This window comes from Amblyomma americanum, chromosome 4, assembly GCF_052857255.1.
Source record: "Amblyomma americanum isolate KBUSLIRL-KWMA chromosome 4, ASM5285725v1, whole genome shotgun sequence".
Lineage (NCBI taxonomy): Eukaryota > Metazoa > Arthropoda > Arachnida > Ixodida > Ixodidae > Amblyomma > Amblyomma americanum.
In genome coordinates this window covers 212581240-212590189 of record NC_135500.1, presented here as the reverse complement: position 1 = coordinate 212590189, position 8950 = coordinate 212581240, and the positions used below count along the sequence as shown (strand labels likewise).

The following is an 8950-nucleotide window of genomic DNA, read 5'->3' as shown; positions in this document are numbered from 1 at the left end:
TCTGCAAGCGAAGTAGAAACATCTTCATGTAACTTGCTCTCGACACGCAACTTTAGATTTCGTTGGGATCGCAGGGTTTGTTCTGTTCAGTTTTCTGCAAATCAGCGCCATGGTGAAATTAACCCTCTTTCTCGTGATCTGGGTCACCAACAAGGAAACATGGAGAAGAATGCAGAACACCGACCAAAATAAAAAGGAACTTTTAAATGACGTTTCGGCTCCCACATCGGGTGCTTGTTCAAGAAGAGGTACAGACGTGAGACAAAGCCGAGCATGCATGGATCATTGCAGTGCTCTTCCAAATGAATGAAATGCTCGTTTACGGACAAGTAGAAAGAAGTGCTGGCAGGCTAAACGCTCTTTTTGCCTTCCGACGTCACACCGATGGCTTTGCCATTGGTAAAGCTAGCCGTAAGTTTGGCCGCCGTCTTGCGACGCTCTGGCTCTATATAGGACTTGTTGTAGAAGTTCAGGAAGAGCACTAAAACCAGCATTGTTTGCGCGACTCCCATATATATCAGGTAGCGGGGAAACCCGCAGTCCACGAAAAGCGGTATCGACATGTGCACACAGATGATCACAAACTGAACTATCTGAAATGTAGTGAGGTACTTCTTCCACCATAGGTACTTTCGCACTGTGGGTCCCATGTTAGCCAGCAGGTAGTAAGAGTACATAACGACGTGCACGAAGCTATTAAGCGCCAGGCTGAAGGCCACTTGCCCCTCTGGCGCAAACAGCACCCAGAACCAGACATTTAGCGCCACTAGGACGTGGTGGATGACGTGAAGGTGCGTGATCTGGTTGAACTTCTTGCGAAGCACGAAGAAAACTGTGTCCAGGAAGTCTGCGTAGCGCATCACCACATAGATCCAGCCTGTCTTGTATATCTCTATGAGACCATCGTCCATGAGACCAGATATTCCTTGACACCAGAGGCTGTAGCTACCGCCGGGAAGGTACATGGAGGACAAGAGGTTGTAGGTGAGCTTGGCGTTGAGGAGCACCATGATGAGGTTGTACGCACGCACCAGGCCATCGACGCGGAAGGGCTCACGGTCTTTCATCCAACGAGGGCCCGCGACCTTGACGAAGTATATGTAGGATAACACCAGCGGGAAAACGAAGAGAGGGTTCATCACAACAGGGTAGTCCCGAGTACGAGGGTCACCGAGCTGCTGTAGGTTGGCCAGGAAGTTGACGGGGTTGTCGGTGAAAGACTTGTATATTGAACCGTTGGTCAAGGACCTGTTTCCCGGGGCTGCAGACAGGGCTTCCATGTTGCCGTAGTGAGTTCCTGAACTAGACAAGGTAGAGTAAGGGAAGGCGAGAGAAGGATCAGTGACAAAATAAAAACTGTTCGAGGTGTGCTCTTGAGCTGAACAAGAATAAAACACACTGCAAGAGGTGCAGCAATATTACGAAGACTTTATGGCAACAACACAAGCACGCTATGAAAGCATTAAGGCGAGAGCCTTTAATGGCTCATCGTTGTCCGTCCGTCGCTTAACTGTCAATCAAACGTGCTTCGGGTGTACACCGAGATATCTGAGGCAGGCGTAATTTCCTCTCCTTAGAACCAATTTTCATTTCATTTTCCTTTCCTCGCGACGTGGTTCGGATGTCCACCGGCTTTCGACTCACCGCACTTTAGGTTAACAAAGTGCCCCCCCCCCCCCCCCCCTGAATTTTTTTCCCTCATGCCTCAGTATCATGGGTTCTCAACAGAAACTGTAACGCATTTATTTTTCTGCTCTCTGAAACAGAGTGTAACGAGCAGTGCGTTCTTATGCTGTCCATTCACTGCTCCTTGAAGACACTGGATTGGTTATAGCCTATAGAGTGCAGTTTCTTAAGATAATAAAGGATCTGCGAGGTGAGAAGGAGAGTGCTTCGCTTTGTACGCTGAGCGTAGCCTTCGCCTTAGAAAGAGGAGTCTGCTTGTATGTGTCCTTCCAAAGTTAAAGGGAGACTGAAAACGAATACATATATGTTATCTCAAATATCCCGGTACTGTGTTAAACCCGCAACTTAAATGGAAGGGTCACACCGAACACATTAGATCATCAGCACCACGGAAGCTTGATTTTCTTCGCCATTAACTCAGGGGTGCACCTAGCAGCTGCAAATTACTAGCCTATAGCACTCTCATAAGATCAAAACTTAAATATGCCGCTATCATTTGGGATCCCCGTGCATAAAAGGAGAAACCGTACGGTTTATATATAATAAGTGCAAAAGAACTGATTTGCTGTCTTTATTAATGACGGCAAATAATACCACGTCTCTTCATGTGAGACGTAAGATTCTCCGCCTGTCTTACCTGTACCAACTAATTCATAGCACACTAGGCATTTCTCCAGCCCCCTATGTACAGTTTTCAGAAACGCGTCGAACTCGCCATTAGCACGATCATAGTTTAGCACCATACTTCGCGAAATGTAACTCTTTTAAGTGTTATTCTTCTTTCCGGGGACGGTTACCGACTGGAATGTACTGCCTGAGAGTGTGATATGTGCTGGTCACTTTTTGAAGCCACTTCATGGTGTATTTTAGATACCGCATACGCATATACTTCAATTTTATTGGTCGTGCATGTTTGTTTTTTTTGGCCCCTGATTGATCGCTCTTGTATTGCATGTTATATCTTTGTGCCCTCTTTTCTTTCACCTAAGCAGAAGGTCTGCAGTATTGTCTAAATTAAATAAATAAAATAAAAAATAAAAAACTTTAATAATTTTGTTCTTAGTAACAATCAATTGTGTGGTTCTCTGCGGTGAAGCTGATGTTCGTTCGCTAGCAGAAGCTACATCCATTCCTCACAAATTAATTTAAAAATTCCTAGATAATTTATTCATACTTGTAACGTCTTCACATGGCCACCATTTGGCAGGGAGCGGTAGTGTAGCTTAGGCTCAGTAATCCGCACTCAAAGAATGCTTTGGCAACTGCAGTTTTTCTGAAAAAAAAAAAACTGGTGGCTGCGACATTTGCATTTCGTTTTCTACCTTTCGGTGTCCTATAAAAACTCCGTTCTCAGTGACACTGGCGTCATTGTAGTTAGAACGCAGTCGTCTATCGACAGAGGCGAACTTTAATTTGTCCTCCGTGTCCCTTCAATACGATGGCTTCCTGAGCTCCCTTCACGGCCAAGCTAGGCAAACACTGGTGTCTGTCCGGGGAAATAGCGCCAGATTTATGTATGCGACAGTTCACAAAATCGCCCAATGTGCTCTAGGAGAACCTCCCATTGAGTAGACTTTTAACAAGGGAGAAATTATTCGTGAGCATCCACCTAGTCATAGCTATACGACTACAAGGGCAAAGTATATAGATTTAATGGCGTTTAAAGAAACGTATTACACATTTGTTCCTCCTTGGAGGATTGCCCTAAAATACATTGCACTAACCCGCTTCGAGATGTTGATTAATCCCGCCTTGCCCTCCCACCTGCTAGCCTTAATCGTTAGCTCAGTCGGTTCAAACCCCGAACTAGCACGAATTTTTCTTCAACTGCGCAGATTTCATGAAATCTGCATGCCATTTCTTTGTAGCCGTATGGCTGCGCTTGGGTGGATGTAATTAGTAATTGCTCGCTTAGTTAAAAAATTGGTATTGAAAACTCTGGCCAGCGAATGTACACAGGAATCTCACTTACGTTCTTACGTCGGCCACTTGCGAATGGGGATATTCGGAGCTCATCTGCCAATCTTGCAAGTTCTCCACCGTGTTTTTAACGATAAGAGCGACACGGGCCATCCTTCACAGCGTGGTTCAGCGCAGTATCAGCTTTGCAGCAGCTGCTTCCTGTATCTGATTTGATTTTTAAGCGTTGTACTGAGATCATGCGGGGCAAGGTGTTGCTGGCATCCAAGAGCCTGCTTTGAGTCGTAAGATAGCCAACGCAGCAGCTTGACAATCGCTTGAAGTGAAACCGGGCACGGAAAAAAAATAAAACAATCTATTTTAAACGCAAGAAAAGCAAACTGACGAAATTTTAAATGTTGAAGCACTGGAACATATTTCTTCCTAATGACACTATTAAAAAACAACGACATCATTTTAATGAAGACCTTAGAAGTCGCATATATAATTAACTCCATAAACATGCACTCATCAGCGCTAATTATAATCCGCTATATACAGCTTCTTAAGATTAGCGCTCAGACGACCGTGGTTCGGAACGGCCAGCTAAACACCGCATACCAACCCCCGCGAGGAGGAGACATGTCTCTTTAGAGTTTCACCTTACCAGTCAAAATCTCACCTTGTAAAGCGCAGCAACAAGGACCTGGCGTGGGTCCGTGAACACGAGGCCCCCTAAAAGCAGCGTTGGCGAAGGAAAGGAGATCCTCATGATAAAAAGGCACAGTGCAAAAAGTTTCCATAAGACTATACCTTTTATAAAATCAGTAAAGTATCACGTTTTACACTGTAAGTCGATTAATCGACCAAATGCGGCAGTGACGGTGACAAGAGATAACATTGCCATCCATATCACCGCGATCAACGCAACGTTTACGCATAGCTGATGGCTATTGTCTTCAAGCTATTTGTGACTTGATTCAGTGCTGGCGAGTCGGAAAAATGCTGCCGGTAAACGCGCTTTCATTACTCCAAGTTCATTTACAAAGTAAATTAAAACGTAGAGGGACAATAGGAAAAATAATGTCATAGCATTTTCCAACCTGTTACATGACGATAGTGCGATATTGTGCGCTATATTTGCAGCCTTAGTAGCGCTCAGCAAATAAGGCCTTGCCGAATAACTTACAAGTCTTAAATACCATTTGACTGCGTCATTTTGAAGGCAAACACGCTCCAATTATTGTGCACGCTAATCAGAGCCGATATTCGTGAGGCATAGAACATCGTTATTAGTGGCTTGCTGAATGGCTACATAATGTCTAACGCTGGTTGTTTGTTGCCTTTTGTATTCATTTAATTAATAGGAGTTCTTTTGAAAAAGTTCTCCCACGTATCTACAAAGATTGACAGGATAACGCAAGCTTTATCCAGTCGCCAAACCTACATGGGGCCAATTCTTTATTACACGTAATAAATAGACTGGGCTATTTATTTAGCTCTAAATCATCGGGCGTGTTAAAAAGTCAACGCCTCTAATGATAAACTGCGCTTTACAAAGCCTGATAAGTGCAAGTGCCACGCATGGTTGTACTTTCAGCCGCAACTACTGATCCTAGGCCTCAAGATCAATGTTTGCAAACACCAATTTGCTCCAAATCATGCATGCTGCTGGCATGCAGCATAGCGACACTTGCGGCTGTTTCACAGTGGGGTGGCTGTGAGAGACTTTTGCAGAACTAACGAAACGTGTAGTGCTAAACTCGTACCCGACCTGCTTTCAATCAACATCACCATGCTAAAAAACGCCGCACAGAGAAACAGTCTGTTTTTTTAACGGAGCAGCCTGCGACCCCCTCAACATGGGAGGTCAACAGGAGGTATACCGGTATAATTATTTTAAGCGACCGCAACTTCTCTTGTGTAGTGAACCGCCGCCTTTTAAAACTTCGCGGTTAAAACCCAGCGGGATGTTTTAACAACAGAAAATGAGCAAAATTCTGAACAGGATGAGTCAGAAAGGGTGCCTGCCTAATTGGACAGCGCAACAATGCATAACTAGATAAATTACGTTTAGCGCGAGCGTTTTTGCACGTTTATTATAACACACTGTACATGTGGCTCCACTATGAGAGGAAACGCATTTCGGAATTCAACCACTAATTGTTCCTCAAGGAGTAGGCAAAAGCGAACTCTTTCATTTATTCTAAATATTTTTGCCCTGGTGGGATGATGCCCATGAAGCATTAAAGCGAAGGAGTATCAACAAAATTTTCGTTGTACGTGAATTGGCTCATTTCGTTCATTTTGAAGCTGCCTGCTTATGAAAACTTCCCGCATATTGCGCAGTACGTCTCAATTCATAACAACGCACTCGTGCCTCAAAGCCACACCATGGCTTAGTAACCCATAGATAGTGCCCCACTACAACGCCTCGAGTCGTATCGACGAAACAAAATGGCATGACGCGTTTAGAAGTCCTCGTCCCAGAGTTTCTTTAAGGTCCTACCCCACTAACTGCTGCACTGAGAGCCGGGTACCAAACCTGCCTCCTTGCGAGCGGCACCAGGAACTCGTGGTGGCTCAATGGTTAAGGAGTGCAGGCTTGGTTTGAACGTCGTTTCGCGATCCGAATAAACTGCGCTATTCTTACCTTTCTACGTTTTCTCGAGACCAAGTATCAGTTGTTCTGCGACTTAAACAAGGCCGTAATTCGTCGATGGTTGCCAGTCGTAAGTCCTTTCGGTACGAGTCCAGGAGAAGAGATCACATCCGATGAGAACCCGACTCTAGTCTACAGGAGTATTGAGGTCCGTCGAAGGAAGCACGCTATAGACATTGGCGGCGGTGGCGTCACGTGAGCGAGGAGGTAGCGCGTATGCACACCACTAGCAGACTCGAGCGGCAAGTTTCCTCCTAAGTGAGTCGATTCACGTATCTGCGCTAAGCATCGCATGTAGTAGGCTGCCTTGATTTGCGGCAACAGACGGGCCCCGAGACGTGCCTTTTGTTCGTTATGCTAATGCGATCGCATGATTGGAGTGAACATCTTGCCTTATTCTTTTTTTTTTGACGTTTCCGTTGTGCCAAATAAAAGAAGACTAACAAATAAGCGTGCTCGGGATATGTCGATTCTGCATCTCAATGAGGCATTGCGTTCTTGCATGAATGGCATCGCAACATTTTCTTATCTCTTTAAATACACTTACTCTTTCTCTCCTTCCTGGATAGTGCTTAAATGAAGCCCAAACTCTTCCGGCTGTTAAGCACTCTCCAGAGTCCTATTACGTTGCTGTCCACATTCCTCGCACTCTCATTGCTTCACTAGCAGAGATTAGGCCGTGAAATAATCCCCCAACACTAAAGAATTTCTCCTTAGACATCGCCTGTAACGTATTCAACATGAAGGTGCAGCTATAAATTTAAAGATTGCTTATATGTCAGCGAGGTTGTTTTCCTACTACCTATGTTGCCGGTAATAGCTGGAGTTTTACCATAACGTACTAATTTTAAGTTGGCTGGGCGTTAAATCCCCTTTCAAGGTAAGGGAAAGAATGGAAAGGAAAGTGACAAATGCTTCATTGCTTCGGGTACTGTAGGTTTACTGAACTCGCTGCGTAATTTACGTCACATTAAGCGCGAACACTCCCTGGAGGTGATACTTTCAATCTCTGCGGATAGGTGCCATCACTCATATGAAAACGTCAGGCAATTCCATTTTTCCTGATCACTTCTCGCACTGTGAAATACCTTAGTGCGGCACTCCTCCACAGAATATTCACGGATCACGCGGTAAGACCCTACCGGTATTATTAACGTAGCATGTAATTTAGCTATAATTTTAGGCGCTTGCGTATTCATCTAATATTCCGAAACGCTTTGAAAATGTTATTCATCGAGTGACGATGAATGAATATGACTGAATATGAATGAATGAGCCACAATACAGCTCAGTAACCTCTTTTCTTGAAACTTCATCAAATGTGACCGGACATGATACGACAGATGCATAGATGTACAAGTAGCCGCAGTAAGAGGAGGAACGTATAATGAACTGTCAATCAATGATCACTCCTTACGTGGAAGAGGCAAGTGCACTTATTTCTGTAAAGCGCTTTCCTCTGGATAAATACCTACAACAGGCTTTGAACATAATTGAGAAATAACGATAAAATTTGTTCTTGCGCGCAAGCTGACCCTTTCTAATTGCTGCTACCTGCACCTTAAGTGAAATTTTGTAAGCTATTTTGTGAGAAAAGTTATGAACAGGACTCTATAGCCATTCTGCTTATGTAGACGGCTACTTGGCACTTATTGACAGGACCAGGACTTCTGGGAAAGATATAAATTTTCTTATATAATCAGAAATGGCCGCACGTGGGCTTCCTTTAGAGGGAATTGCTGAAGAGTAATAAAGCGAAGAGTAAGAGTAATATTTTTTCGGTTCCCTTTCGAGGCTAAAGTTTTTACATGATATAATCCAAGGTCTCCTAAGGCGTTGCTTAGCCTTGGTTCACAATATACAGAAGTAGTAAACAATGTCATAGTTATATGCGGCCTGCGTTTCACCCTTGCAAAATACTACGTGCACACTTGAGCGAAAGTCGTTTGGAACATCCTAGTAGGTTAGAAGTTTTAGGCTTAACTTTACAATGGGTAGCTCAAACACTGCATCTTCTAACAGACAAAAATATTTTCAGCTTTCTTCCGTCTATTCACGAATACAAAGTTTATGTTATTAGACTACGCCCCTGTGTTCACGAATACAATGTTTGTATCAGACAACGCCCAGTACAATAAATCCACCTACAATATGATTGTTAAGGCCCTCAGCGCGAAACACCAGAAGGCCTTTGAAAACTTTGGTTTACGTTGCGTGCAGAAGGAGATGGACCCCAACTGAATGTGTCACAACTATTGATGGCTTGTTAAACAGTGGTTAGCGCAGAGCCTCGTACTTTTGCTGTTCGGCCAGAGTACACAGGTTGAGCTATTAAGTTTCCACCACACGTACGATTCATACCTTACTGCCGATACCAGAACCGGCACACTATTAATTGAAAACACACTGTATTTAAAATATCTCAAGAAAGTGAGAGGCTGTGGAAGCTAAATGGCGGACTTTTGGTCACAACCGCAAATATTCTGGCAACCCAGCTATTCGGCACTTTAGACACTGCCCTTATATTCTCTTTAAACCGGCTCGTTCAAAGTAACGTGGTCAAATTAAGGCGCGAACAATTAGGCGACAGCTCAGAATGAGCTGCTGGTAACCTGTTATTGGAGAAAACCCTAATGTCGACCAGGACTCTACCAGTACCTTGAGACCCGAACTAAAGAAAAATCTCTGTAGAAGGACTGCACC

At 44.2% G+C, this 8950-nt stretch overlaps 1 pseudogene across 1 annotated transcript; it reads right to left on the bottom strand.

Annotated features, from left to right (window-relative positions):
- On the bottom strand, positions 1-4316 carry LOC144127559 (very long chain fatty acid elongase AAEL008004 pseudogene; annotated as a pseudogene). The gene is made up of 2 exons (XR_013313540.1): positions 4268-4316; positions 1-1302 (listed from the first exon to the last, which is right to left on the bottom strand). The product of XR_013313540.1 is annotated as a very long chain fatty acid elongase AAEL008004 pseudogene (transcript).
- Positions 4317-8950: the final 4634 nt, after the last annotated feature.